Below are 15426 nucleotides of genomic sequence, written 5' to 3'. Positions count from 1 at the left end.
TTGCCCCCTCCAGGGGCTGCGGCCTACTCGTCCAAGGACTCCTCCGGGGCCGGAGGTGCCCCAGCCGAGGGATGTCAGGATGGCTAAGTTGACCCGTAGTCGGCCATACCGCGGCCCTATAGTGACCGGCTCTTGCAGGATGTAGTCGTGTTCTACTCTGTTTGTGTTTACTGGTATTGAGCCCCTGCGAGGGCAACCCTTGTTACTCCTTTTGGTCGGTCTGGGCGAGCCTGAGGAAAGTCACCTCTAGGCCTATAAACATTTTTACCAAAAGCACTAAACCGTCTCGCGACTCATCACTGCATCCTGCGTACCTGCTAGTACCACATATGATCTGCTACCTGCATTATCCCTCTTTAACCCTTTATCTCCCTGCGTGGAGTACATACTTTTTAAAGTAAAATACGTTAACCCTTGCTCTGTCTCCTGTCTGTCACTGCATCCTGCATCTCTAGGCTATTAATATCTGCCCTCAGTCACTGGCTTGCCCTCTCTGGCGTAGAAAATTGTGCGGGAGCCCACACAAATTTTTTCAGTGAATTAATCCTTTAATTTAACACCTACAGCTCCAAAATTTAACATACATACACTACTAACATTATTAAATCTAATGGATATGCAATGGTTTACTGCAGGTATACCATGTCTCATATCCTCTCGGGTTCTGTTATGATTTTACAGAATTGAATTATCGGCCATTCTGCTATCTACCTCTGTATGAAATATAAATATATATAGACTGTATATATGATTTCACGGATATTTGAGGCCATGGTTCCATTATATATCTATTTTGCAAGCCGGCGAGAAAATCTCACCGTACGGATGCTATACGGATGTCACACGGATGCTTAGATGTGAGAAAATCGCATCCTCACATTGCAAACGAATGACATATGGATCACTGTTCAGGAAACATTTCTGCGATTCTTGTCCGCAGAAAACAGACCGTATTTTTATACGTTAAGTATGACTCCAGCCGTAGTCATATATTGACAAGCTGCTATTGCTAATGCTCTCAATGTTCAGTGAAAAACTGAGAGAAGCAGGAAGAAAAGCTCGTTGTCACAGGACCATAAGTATGAAAGTCACATATGAGTGAAGTGTCCATGTGATGACTACTAGAACCTGCAGAGCTGAATCCTGACATTGCAGCTTCTGAATTCTCACAACGAATGCACTGCACACTTTTAGGATTCTCCCTTATCGGTGGCAAGAGTACACGGTCATGTCAGCACAAGCATGTGATTTATATACTTCTGGCCACATTCCGACTAGACATGCCCAGCCTCTCTCCGATCATTTTCATTGAGGAAGGCCACACATGTTTAGTCAGCATGTCACCACATGTATGTAAATTACTGGCACGAGAGAATCCTAACAGCGTTCAGTGAGCACTGTGAGAATTCAGAAGTCTGCAGTCACATAGAATGACTGCAGACTCAGCACAAACCTGGACAACCCCTTTAATGCTCCTAACATAAATAAAAACATGAGAATTAGTCAGTATCACAAATAATATTTACATCCAGGTACCTTATAGATGACGTCGTCTCTGAATTCGTTCTTCTTTTCTTCATCTTGTCCAGACCACATGATGAGTTTTCTCATCCACAGCCATCTCTGCAGACTTCCATCTTCTCCTGTCTTCTGCAGCAAATCTCCACATGATGCCCTTAAAGAGAGAAGTGTCATAATAATGCTCGTGAATAAAAATTTCTGCCCTAAGCTGAGCCCCCAAATAAATAATTGCCCCTCACTATACTGTCTGCACAAAATATGACTCCACGCTGTCCCTCTTTTGGTACATGCTCTTCACACTGACCTCTCCTTTCCAGACTGGGATACCTTTTCACACTGTCCTCTGACACTGTGTCCTCCCTATAGGGCCCAGTCTCTATACTGTACTTTTTCATCACACTCCCCCTCCTTGGTACACTGTCCCCTCCTGGCTGTACCCTTACACTATCCCCCCCATGCTACGCCCCCAGTACTCAGTCTCTATTCTGTGCCCACTCACTTTTCTTCCCCCATACTGTCACCTCACACTATTCCCCTCGCTCCTCATACTATCTCCTCTCACATCCCCTCTGTTTACCATACTGTCTCCTCATATATTTACCCCCTCACTCTCTATACTGTCTGCTCACACATACCCCTGACTCTCCACACTGTGTCTGCACACGTCCCATCACCCTCACTCCCCATACTGTGTCCACATACATTTTTCCATCGCTACGCATATTGTGTCCACATACATTCACCCGTCCTATCCCATTCACCCCATACTATCTGCACCCATCCTCCCACTCACCATACTTTGTCTGTACTCATCCCCCATACTGTTTCCTCATGCATGCAGTCATACATACATGCTCCTCATTTTGTGTCCTCAAATCTCCCCACACACATTATATCCCTGCATCCTCAATCCAAATCTCCCCACACACATTAAATCCCCCATCCCCACTACAAATCCCCCCACACACGTTAAATCTCCCCATCCCTACTCCAAATCCCCTCACACATTAAATTCCCCCATCCCCACGCCAAATCTCCCCACACATTAAGTACCCACCATCCCCATGCCAAATCCCTCCCACACATTAAGTACTCCTCATCCCCATGCCAAATCCCTCCCACACATTAAGTACCCCCATCCCCACTCCAAATCTCCCCACACATTATATACCCCCATCCTCACTCCAAATCCCCCCCACACATTAAGTACCGCCATCCCCCCTCCAAATCCACACATTTAGTATCCCTCCATCCCCACTCCAAATCCCCCCACACATTAAATAACCCCCATCCCCACTCTAAATCCCCCCACACATTAAGTATCCCTCCATCCCCACTCCATAGCGTCCCACACATTAAATAACCCCCATCTTCACTCCAAATCTCCCCACACATTAAATAACCCCCATCCCCACTCCAAATCCCCCCAATATTTGGTGGTTTCTTCAGCTCCAGAGTGGAGCATTTGCCACATATGCTCTTTGCGCTTCTGGACGCCGGTGAGTGACATCACTAGCGTGATCACATGACCTGATCACACTCCTGGCGTCGCTCTGACCCAGTGGTCAGAGCTTCAATTGTACTCGCATCTGTACAGATGCGAATACAATTGATCCCGGGAGTCGGCGTGCTGCAGCTTCTCTGTGCCAGCTGTCAGCTTGACAGCTGACACAGAGAACGTCCGACTCTCAGAATGCCGCTGCCGGGGGAGACACTGCGTACCGCCGCATTAGGTGGCCCGACTGCGGTGCAGCCGGGCCGGGCTGCCAGCTGCACCTGGGGCACATGCCCCGGCTGCCCCCCCTAGATACGCCTCTGAGTGTATGTTGGATTCTTTAACGACTGGGCAACAATGCAATGACTGGTACACATTGGAAGCATTAGGATAGCGACTGGACAGAAATATGAGCCTGCTTGCAGCATTCAAGATAGATTTGGAGAATTTAGTGAGAGCGAAACTGATTAGTAGTAAATTACTTTACAAAGTGAATGAACATCAGGTATTGTTGCATGTTCAACAGTAATAAAATCATATTTTATTACTGTATAGTTATTTTTCAGGGGCACGTGGCATGAGCATGCTAGTGACTGCAGATAACGGGTAGGTTGAATGTCACACCAAGACAGCGGGCTTTCATGTCTGATCTACAGTCACATATTGGGGTCAGTTAACAATAAAAATATCCTCTAATATCACAGATATTTTGTTAGTTTTAATTTCCTTCTCAATGACGATTTCACATCTCTGTTTTTTAAGCTGTAGATCAGTGGGTTCAGCATGGGGACGGCAGCTGTGTTAAAGAGTGAAAACAACTTATTCGACTCTAGAGAGTCTGCCGTGGTCGGTTTCAAGTATTGACAAACCAAAGTCACATAGAGAAGTATAACAACTGTAATGTGGGAGGAACATGTGTAGAAGGCTTTATGTCTCCCGATAGTAGACCGGATCCTCAGTATAGAGGCAATGATGAATACATATGGAGTGAAGGTAAGAACGAAAGGTGTAATGCTTAAAAGTAACAGTCCTTCAATAAGGCTGAGGAGCTTTAATGTGGAAGTGTCACTGCAGGTTAAACTCAGAAGTGGCACAAGATCACAGAAGAAGTGATTGATGATGTTGGATTTATAACAAGAGAAACTAGATAACAATACCACATATGGTACAACTTCTAAGAAAGATGTAACCCAACAGGCCATGGCTAATAGAACACATACTTTAGAGTTCATGATGACAGAATATCGTAAAGGTTGGCATATGGCAACATATCGGTCATAACTCATGGCCATCAATATCAGCAGCTCATTGCAAGCCAAGCAAGAAAATATGTAGAACTGTAGTATACAAGAAAGGAAGGAAACATTATTATCTCCTGTTAAATAGGCCACCAAAATCTTATGTAGACTGATGGTGCTAGAGGAAATGTCCAAGATGGACAGATTGCACAGGAAGAAGTACATGGGAGTGTGAAGGTGGTGGTCTAGGCAGACCAGTAGAATAATGGTCACATTTCCACAAAGAGTGAAGACTGAAGAGATAAATGAGAAGAACCAGAAGGAAAATAAGAACCTGTAACTCTGGAAGACTTGAAATTCCCATAATGGTAAAGAAAGTCACCTTAGTTTGGTTATTGAGATCCATGTATGATGCTGTTTTACGGAAGTGCTGAAATGAAGAACAACTCACTGACAAGGTGAAGATCTAGGGCAGAGTCATCATAAGCGTTAGTTAAGTAATTTTTTTACTTGTCCTTATTTTGGAGCTAACTGCTGTTTAGTCCAATTTATTAATATGGTGCATGATGAATTTGGTGCAAGTTAACCACTCTCTGACATATGACAGGGCGCTGAGCCCGCGCCATACACGGAGTGTGCCGGATCTATCATACAGCCAGACCTTCTGCAAGAAACAATCCCTTACACAGCTCCACAGAAGGAGCAATAAAATATTTATGGGCCTCAAAAACTGGCGACACAGCCACCAATTTACTTTTTTAAAGTTATAATTTTTTTAACTGCTAAATTAAATTAAAAAAAAAACTATACAAGTTTGATATCACCTTAATTGTACTGTCTTATGGAATCATTTTTCCAAACCATATTTGCTTTCCGTGGCCGGTATACAATGAATGCTGTGAAAGCAAAACTGAAGTAAAAAATGGCGGAATTGACTTTATCAATATTTCACTCCACTTGGAATTTTTCTTCTTCTTACTCAGTAAGTTACATGGCAATGTGAATGGAGTCATATAAAACTATGCTGCTCAAAAAAATAAAGGGAACAATACATTGCATTGTTTAGTGTTCCCTTTATTTTTTTGAGCAGTATATTTCTTGTCCCTCAAAAAACATGCCCTAATATGGCTATGTTGGTGGAAAAATATAAAAAAGTAATGGCTCTTGGAAGAAGAGGAGGAAAGAAATCACTCAGTTATGAAGTGGTTCAGTTGCTTTTGTTTGCCCTTTTGCTTTATTTCTGCCTTTTTGTAGTAAGACATTTAGGTTATAGGTTGAACTCGATGGACATGTGTCTTCTTTCAACTTTCTGTTTGTATTCAGACGTCCATGTATCACAGTCCAGGTATAGACTGCGGCACTGATTTGCTGCGAGTCTTCTGGTCCTAACTCGGCAGCCTTACTGTATATATACAGTATACACATATGTAATGCTGTCAAGTTTGGGTCAGGAGACCCACGGCCAGTCTGTCCACCATGATCTTTGAAACTAAGAAAATAAACTATGAAATAATCCTTTGACTAAGCTGTAAAATGTCAAAATGTCATATCTTTAACTGTGTACAATAAAAAAGACAGATCTTGTACTTCAGCATGTACCCGAGTACAATTGCTAACAAATTTTTAAAATTTTTATTTAAAAAAAAAAAAAAATAATGAATTAGCGGAAAACACCTGGATAGCGAAAAACATGCCAACATTATTGAGCAAATCCAAAAACTGCTGAGGACTGGAAAAAACTGCCGCAGAAATGGTGCAAAAACAATAACAAATTTGGTGCAAAAATAAAGATGTCTAAAATCTAAAATTTTACTCCAAAAAAGGTGCAAAAAATGATCCATATAAGAAAGAATTGTTTTCCTGTGACGTTTGGCCTAAATCATTGAATGCCTTTGTGTCCACAGTAGTTCAGAGCCGTGTGCTTGAGGTGTTCTTTGTCTACTTTTTTGTGACCCTCCACATAGGAAAATAGCAGGCTATGCTCACCTATAAATAAAAGGTGTACAGTCTTATACTAGTCCAGTATATACCAGGACTCTTTTTTAACCCATGGTGGGTGCCCATAGATACATTTGGTATGTGTGCTATGAGCTTTTTCCAGATCACACACACAGAACAAAGTGTGAGCAAAACCAACACTTACCTGCCACTCAGATCATACATAATGTAATAGTATCTACAAACCGAGCAGAGGATTTATTAATCTTCCAGTAAATCTGGGAATAAGTCTCCAAAGATGCAATAATCTCGTGAGACTAATTATTAGCACATAAAAATAGTATTATAGCTAACAATGGAATAATAGTCTTATAGCTAAAAATGTTATCTTGTGTCTCGACTTTCTGATAAACTACTTATATTTAACACTTGGGCAAAAGGAAAAAAAAAGTATAGAAAATTAGCGTCTGCAAAATCACATCCACACAAAGAATAAAGTTATTATGTTATTAATACTGCAATGTGAATGCCACCAGAATAAAGTCCTCAAAAAACAACTGGGATTGTTTTAATTTTTTCAACCCTTCCATCCCACTGAAAAAAAGTGATACGTTGTTTGTACCCCAGAATGGTGGCATTTAATCCTCGCCTAACGGGGATAATTTTCAGTTTTGCGCTTACATTTTTTACTGTTTTTTTTACTGATGGTGTTTTTTGCAGCACAAGTAGTAGTTTTGAGTTTTATCATTAAATGGGTTGTTCGGGCTTTTCACATAATCTCAGTACATATCTGGGCTGCAGAATTATGACAATAAGTAATTTACTTTCTGTCACTAGATTGCACGGTTTTCTAGGTATTCTGAACAGAACGTCCAAGGGGGGGAGTGTTATGGCATTGAAATGAGAACTAGTCGTAACCTCCTACTCTACTCCAAACATGCCCTCTATAGCAACAACCCCATCCTCCATAGCTACAGGCCCTCCCCGTCCACATGAAGCAGCCCTCATCACACAGTAACAAATTCTTCCCCTCCAGCAGCCTCAGTGCAGAGAGCAGCTGCTCCTCCCCCAGACACATGCTGAACAGTTATCTATGGAAAGTGAAACCAGTGAGGCGGGAAAATCATCCTGCATTCTGGGCCACTCCATGATTACAATACATAACTCATTATCAGTAATTCCTTCCCTCAGTGTCCCAGGCTGCTGGCAGCAGTGAGAACAGACTGTGTGATGGCCAGTGATGGGGGTCTGCAGCTTCTAATCTGCACAGGGGATGGCAGTCACTGATGTAATCTGTTGTGTGACAAAGCCTCTGCTGTGTGAATGAGACAGCTCTGTGTCACTGATGTCTTCACACAGCAGCAGATTTGGTGCAGTGTATGTGTGAGCACTGTGTCTCTAATGACACAAATACTGATGGGAGCAGCCTGTCCAATCAGCAGCTGTAACAGTGTGAAGTGTTGGGGGGTGTATGTATGTATGTATTGTGCTGCTTTCACAAATACAGGATCACTGCTGTGTTCTTTCCAATGCTGGAATAATGATAAAGATGAGTGCTGGTGCAGTTTACTGCCAGCCAATGAGTGGGCAGTGGGTGGTGCTGGTCACTGGAGCTTGCTGGGAGTTTGGTGGAGCTTTGCACATACACTGCACCAAATCTGCTGCTGTGTGAAGACATCAGTGACACAGAGCTAAATCCTAAACACAGGTAGGCCCTGTCAGAACGTCAGTCTCAATAGGTGAAAAAATATGCTTACTAAGATTAATTACCTTGAGATTGTTCTTGTTCTTTTTCGGAGAATATATGGTGTTTAGTTGGTACATGCACCAGAGACATCACATATAGGAGGATCTGATGACAAGGAGGGGGTACGATCCCATGTTTTCTCATGGGGCTGATGCTTACGCCATCTGTATATCGTCCCAAGATTAAAATCTCTTTGGTCCCTTAGTAGTTTCTTGGATTGGTTGGCCTGGATATCTTTTACCCATTGATCAATGTATTTCTCTTAGTTTGGGAATCAATGGATTGGTGCTATTCAGTAGCCTTTGCCTTTAAGAAGGCCTCATCCAAAGATTTATCAATATAAGATATCACCTTCAAATTATATTTGACTAAAAGTTCCATCAATTGTTTAGAAGCTTCATTACACACAGTTTCCCAATTTGTAATGAGATAGGAAATTATGGTGTAAAGCCCCCGTTACACACTGCGATATTGCTAGCAATATCGCTGTAAAGTCACCGATTTTGTGACGTTGCAGCGATATTACTAGCGATATCGCTGCATGTGATACTTACCTACGACCGGCTCCCCCGCTGGTTATCGCTGATCGCGCGAGAAGCTGCTGGACTATTCCTCGTCGGTCACTTCCTGCGGCGCTTCCTGCTGTGACGACGAGCGATGCGTGGAGCCGGGCGGGAGGACGCAGGATCGCCGCGTCTGACAGGTAAGTAACGACCCCCGTCCCCAGCGATGTCGCTGGTGAGATCTGCCTGAGTGGCAGCTCACTAGCGACCACCTAGCGATTCACCAGCGATCCTGACTGCGTCACATCGCTGGTCGGGATCGCTGGTGAGTCGCTAGGTGTAATGGTACCCTAACATGTATCCTTAGGCCCCTAGGAATAGGTTGCCCTTGGATATAGGAATGCCCGATTCCACCAGGAGCGGGATCTCTTGTAAGTTAAATTCTTAATGGCATTAAAAAATGAGTCAAATTGTAAACCACTACTTGAGGATATAACAATACCACTATTGCCAAATAATGGTTTTATTTGTCCTTGCCAGGAGATCTCCCTGGTTTTGAAATCCATGTCTCAGGAAAGTAAAAGGACCTGTGCAAAAAACAGTAAATACGTTAACAAAAAATTGCAATGCATCCAAAATTTGTGATCCAAAACAATGTAGCGGTATATATATAGAAAATGGGAGATATCACCGTCACCAATATACAGAAATACAAATGAACCATAGGGTGCACTGCAAAGAAAAAGTGGAAACCTCTCAGTTTTTAGACTAGATTAACCCAACACATGGAAATAAATAAATATATAATGGACCAATAAAAATTCAAATATAAAAAGCCTTTATTATTACAAATGGCAATTAGTAGTAAAATTATATATATTAAAAACAAGTGCCTGTGCTGGGTAGAATTGTAATAGAAGGAATTATTAAAATAAATATATAATAAATTATGTACAGTCACACGGACCAGGTAAAAAAATCAAATATCACCTGTTAGGTTCAAATATAAGGTCCCCCCAAAAAATGTGAAAAATAAGATCAAATATTTTTTAATATATATAATTTTACTAATTGCCAATTGTAATAATAAAGGCTTTTCATAATTGAATTTTTATTGGTCCATTATATAGTTATTTAATTTCATGTGTTGGGTTTATCAAGGATAGGGATGAGGAACCATGCAAACCAGGCTGGGGATGAGAAGCTATGCATACCAGGATGGGGATGAAGAGGCTGTGCATACCAGGATGGGGATGAGGAACCATGCATGCCAGGATAGGGATGAGGGGGCCATGCATACTAGGATAGGGATGAGGGGGCCATGCATACCAGGATAGGGATGAGGGGGCCATGCATACTAGGATAGGGATGAGGGGGCCATGCATACTAGGATAGGGATGAGGAATCATGCATACCAGGATAGGGATGATGAGGCCATGCATACCAGGATAGGAATGCGGAGACCGCTCATACCAGGATAGGGATGAGGAACCATCAATACCAGGATAGAAATGAGGAACCATGCATACCAGGATGGGGATGAGGAGGATATGCATACTAGGATGGGGATTGAGGAGTTATACAGACCAGGATAGGGATGAGGGGACAAGGTATACCAAGATAGGGATGAGGAATCATCCATACCAGGATAGGGATGAGGGGACAATGCATACCCAGCTTATACTCGAGTCAATACGTTTTCCCATTTTTTTGCGGCAAAATTAGGTGCATCGGCTTATACTCAGGTATACTCGAGTATATATGGCAATTGTGCGACTCAATACACACTTTGTGCAGACAACCAATCCCTTGCTGACCGATGCTACATCTACTTCTAATAGACATCTTTTTCTCTGAGCAATGAGTCTGGGTGTCCCACTTTGTGTACACTGCCGCTCATAATGTAAACACTTAGAAGAGAAGAACACAAGTAGTATGGTTAAGAAAACATCATCTCCATTCGCTACAGAGAACAAGTCCTAATTTTCTGATCAATGAGGGTCCAACTGCTAAGAAAAACCAGTATAAGTGGTCAGTTTTTTTTCAGCAGTCTCATAGAGAATACATGGAGCTGCATTTCAGCATGTGCGGCTACTGCTCTGGCCTCACCAAATATTTGATGCTGTTGAGCATAACCATTTAATTGTATTCACCCAAATCTTTTTTTGCAATTTCTTTAAATTAGCAAACATGGCATGACCACAACTCGGCCAACAGCAGAACACACACCAGGAGAAACTTACAAACAGCAATAATCTACAGTTGTAAAGAAGTGAATATGTGAGGGAGGGCCAGAGCTGTAGTAATGGCCGACAACACCAGGGCATCTGTGCCCTGGCCTCCCATCACATGAAAACAATGTCCATTTGTCAGCATACCTGTGTCCTTAGGTCCAGCATCATCAGGATTTCTTCTGCAACACTGAAGACTGTCTGCAGACGATTTCGCATGAATTGAGACACAGTCCATTTCAATTTGAAACTGAACCTTACTGTTTTCATTTCTCAGCACATTCATATATTTCCCAGCATTAATCACAGGTTGCACAACACATGTTTCTTCATCTTTCCCTACACTCCTTTCCACTTCCTCGAGTACATTACGGGGAAATAGCGCCTTTGGCTGTACCGCAGCGTCCTCCTTGTCCAGACTCACCAAGGGATTTGTAATACCCAATAGGAAGGTCGGGGTCACTTGCATCCATGGGGGTGTAAGCATGTTGCGGGATGCAGTGATGGACAGGAGGCAAAACAAGAGTTAACAGATTTATTAACAAAGGGATTACTCCACGTAGGGAGGTGATGGGTAAACTGAGATATGGCAGAAGGAAAAGGCCGAGTATAAGGGCGGGTTAAGGCAAAAATGGCAATAGATAAAGCAACTGCTCATGAGGGGTTAAACTTATCAGTCCGACGGCTTCTTAGCTGAAGAGTCCTAATGTTCAACGGTGGTGCATTCGCAACCGGCGCGTGATGATCCTAAGGTCGTCCTGAAGAAGTTGAAGATTCAGTTCCTGGCGGTGGCGACGAGTCCTCGCTGTCTCGTGTGGGGTCCTGGGTCTGGATTCATTGTGCGGAGTGAATAGTAGTCTGTGATGCTGCCCAAGTGTGTTTCAGCTTGGCTGAAGACTGCGGGTGAGATAGAACACAGTTCTATGCAAGTCACCCTGTCTCAGGCGGCACACGCGCAGCACAAATCAGCCTTGGGCGTCTGGCACTTTCAGATGCAGGAGCCAGCGGGCACACAGCAGGTCTCTGCTCACAGTCATTGTACTTGACAGTTGGTGGGGGTCTATAGCGTGGGCCTGTGCTGCCACGTTGCTCAGAGGACAGAGCACCAACCTTCCCCTGCTGCGTGCGCTGTCTTCCCGCCAAGTCTCCTCTCCACTTCCCGCGCATATAAGACACACCCCCTGTTGAATAGTGCAAAGGTCAGTCCGGGATGGAAACTTTCCCCCAGGCAACAATGGTGACAGCCCGACAGTTCCGGAACCGGTGCAAGAGCGGCATCCCCGGTCCAATCCATCTTCTTACACGGGCACTAAGGACTATCCAGTGGGCAGGGTGATCCTCAAGACAGCATGGGACAGGACAGGATGTCGCTATAGTCCTGAAATTATCTTGTCCGGTGATAATAGGCAGTAACTCTAAGCTGTTCTCAGACATCTGGGAGAAGGGAATTCCTCAACAGCAGGAGGATGGAGGACTCACTCCTGATGGGGTCGCGTACATGAAGGTAGTAACACCTCCCAAAATTGACGGGTCAGACTTAGGGGTGACCAGAGGAAAGGATGTGTCTGATCAACTTACTGACCTGACGTCACCTGAAGTGTACCACAGTATGGCTGATAGTGATGTGGTAGTTAAACAGAGTGGAGCTGACACCCAGATAGAGAGAAACTTGAGCGTTCACCATATTGTGGGGTGTGAAACAGACTCCGAGGGTGACTGTGACTCTAAGAAAGTAAGGGAGTACAGTAAGGAAGGGCCCTGGAGATGTAAAGGGCACAAAGAGGTTGAACCAGTTACACCTTGTGAAGATATGAATAAAGAAAAGGCAGTGTCTTGTGCTTTTGTTCAAGATGTGGATTCTCTTCCAGACTGTACAAGGAAGGTGAATGCATTCATGTTGCCCCTAGCAACCGCTTGGTGGGAGTCTGATGATCGGTCGGTGGAGGGTTGCGGTAGAAGAAGGCATCCTGGAGAACGCTGGTGGAGCGAGAATCCATGACGGTCACGCAGAACAGATCTGTCATAAACCTGCATCTGCGGTAACAGAGAAAGGTGAGATGACGGAAGATGGTGAAGGCTCCAAAGAACTTGATGCGGAGGAGCTGGAGTACTCTGAAGTCTCAGAGAATTGAGACATAGCTAAGGGTGACATGGCCGGGCCTTAAGAGAGGGTCAAAGTTCTCACTGTAGAGACCCAAGAGAGGGCTGAAGATGACATTGCTGAGTTCTAGGTGAAAACCGAGGGTGCAGATGTGGAGGAAGCCACCAAAGAAGTGAGGCCTGAAGCAGATACCTCCTTGAGGATTGGAAGCTCAACCAATCCAGAGGTTGGAAGAAGCAAGCCAAGGAGGACTAAGGAGAGAGTAGAAGCCCGTTTGAAGCAAGAGAAGCTTCGGAGACAGGCTGCTGAGTGCTGAGTGGGTATCTTGGAGAAAGAGGTGTCCAAGCTCAGAGGTCACCTGGCCAAAAGCCAGTCGATGAATGAGGCAGCCTTGAAGAAGATGGAGCGGCAGAGTGTGGGTGGGTAAGCTGGCCCATCTGAAAATGTAATCAAGGAAGTTATGGTGTGACACGTGCTAGGCCATGAGACAAGCGGCTGAGTACAGAGTGGATGAGCAAGAGAAGGAAGTCTCTGAGCTCAGATGTCACCTGCCAACGTGTCAAACCATGAACAAGGCCATATGGGAAGATATGGAGATGCTCAGAGAAGCATTAAGAGGACTACTACAGGAGAAGAAGTTGTACATACAAAATACACCGCAAAGTAAAGTACCTATAGTGCACCAAGGAACGTGCGCCTTATCCCCACGTGACACATCACATGGGCTACTTTAAGGTCCTATTCCTCACCACTTACTATCCCCTTGAGAAAGCGGCATCAGTGCCTGCGAAACGCGCGTCGGGGGTGGACGTCTGGCCGCGGGGCACCTTCTCTGGCATTCATTTTATTCCGGTAAGCTGAGTTGCTAAATTTTGGCACACATTCTTTGCTAGATAGCCTTATATGCTTTATCCTCTTTGGTCATTTGACTGGAGCGCTTACTAATTTAGGGTTATGTTGTCATAGGGGTGGCCCCTTTTGTTTGCCTGCATGTTCCTTGGTGCACTATAGTTACTTTACTTTGCGATACTTCCTGTGTATTTTGTATGTACAATAAACATTTATATTTATTTATTTAATCTCTTTTCACCGCATACTCCTTTTTCTCTGGTGTTGTTATAATCTATTGGAGTTGGTGAAGTTTTTTTTGCTGGGAGGCTCGCCAGGTGGCGATGCTCTCCCGTGCATCATTATGCAACTGGTTCTATTTATAAGGAGAAGAAGTTGGTGGTCGCAGACTTACAGCAGCAGTGCCAAAGTGGGAATTAGGTGGAGATGCAAAGGCCCATCTTGATGAGGGGTCTTGAAGCGTGTAAAGCTCAGGGGGAGTTTATGCTAAGAGCTGCACAAGACAACCACCCGGTCGGGGCAGATGTCTTGATGGAAATGTCCAAGGAAAAACAAGAGCTGTCAGTCCATGAAGAAATTGGGACTTCACTTTTCAAGTGCATGGCAGAGGTACCCTAGGACCTGAGAGAGGCGTGTGCCAGGCAGTCTGTGCATGAAGAATTCAAGAAGGCTGTGGGGGAGAGTAAGGTGTACTTGTTAGGTGTCGAATTTCCCCCACTGCACAGGGGGAATCTCAAGCCATGTCCTCTGCGGTCTCCCATTACTGCTCAGAAGAGACGTCGGTCCAGGCGTCTTGCCCAGGCTAATGCTAGGCGTCTGGTTGCTCCATCAGGCTCTGCTGTAACACCATGCTTAAGTCAGCAGCAAGCAGACACTCCAGGGACTAAGTCCTGTATTTTGCCTACTGAGCATGCCCGTGGGACGACCTCTCATTGGAGGTCGGAGGTCACATGTGCAGGTCCTGTTCCTGCTCTGATTGGTCCACTACTGGGAAGGTCCCGGAAGGACGCCGCTATAAAAGAGTCACATGGCCGCTCGGCCATGCGCTAGTATAGACTCTTGTGGCTTATGGTGTGTATGATGAAGGATGTTTGTGACTGCGAATGGCTCATTATGAAACCACTACCCTTGGTTGTGACTGTTGTTAGGGCTGAGTGGTTAGAGTCAGCGCCTGCCAGTAGCTAAGCTATACGCCACAGTGGATCCTAGTCCTCTGCACTATATAGCGTCCGACTGTGCCTCCCTGCTCAGGGCACTGTCGTACCACGCCAGGTAGCAGTAACCACCAGTGCAACGCCATGCGCACCTCCAGCGCTTTCCTCCCCACCCCGGGTGGTTAGTGGCGTCTGCCGAAGTGGTACTGTGCGCACTTGGCGCGATTATATATATCTTCTCCTTTTGTTGGCACCGCAGCCGTGGCTCCGAGCGCTGAGGGTCTAGAGGAGCTCTAGTCCTGTGCCTCTGGGACAGAGCTCTGTGACCTCTAATTAGCGCTCACTCAGCAGAGCTCTGTGAGTTCAACAGGCTCCGGCGTTTGTTTTAGCGGATCTGAGGAGCAACAGAGTTCGCTTCCATTCACACTGGGTGAAGTTAACCCACGTGTGAGCAAGCGTTCACTCACCATCTAGTTCCGCCATTACTCTGCAGCAGGTTCCATCTCTGCACGGTGGACCCCGGGCTGCGAGCGCACCTCATATCTCCATTTATATTATTTGGTGTGTTCTGCAGGCCCTAACATTATTCTAGCGCCAGGATCTGGCTAGTAATGGCGGACGAGCAGCGACTCCACAAGTGCATCCAGCA

General features: G+C 44.9%; 1 pseudogene; it reads right to left on the bottom strand.

The window, feature by feature from the left end:
* Nucleotides 1-3714: 3714 nt before the first annotated feature.
* Nucleotides 3715-4666, bottom strand: LOC141073819 (olfactory receptor 5AR1-like; annotated as a pseudogene).
* Nucleotides 4667-15426: the final 10760 nt, after the last annotated feature.

The sequence above is a fragment of the Dendrobates tinctorius genome, unplaced genomic scaffold, assembly GCF_039654945.1.
Source record: "Dendrobates tinctorius isolate UK_male_01 unplaced genomic scaffold, ASM3965494v1 ptg000315l, whole genome shotgun sequence".
In the NCBI taxonomy this organism is placed as follows: Eukaryota; Metazoa; Chordata; class Amphibia; order Anura; family Dendrobatidae; genus Dendrobates; species Dendrobates tinctorius.
The sequence above is the reverse complement of the archived record's forward strand: the minus strand, read 5'-3'. Positions and strand labels throughout refer to the sequence as shown.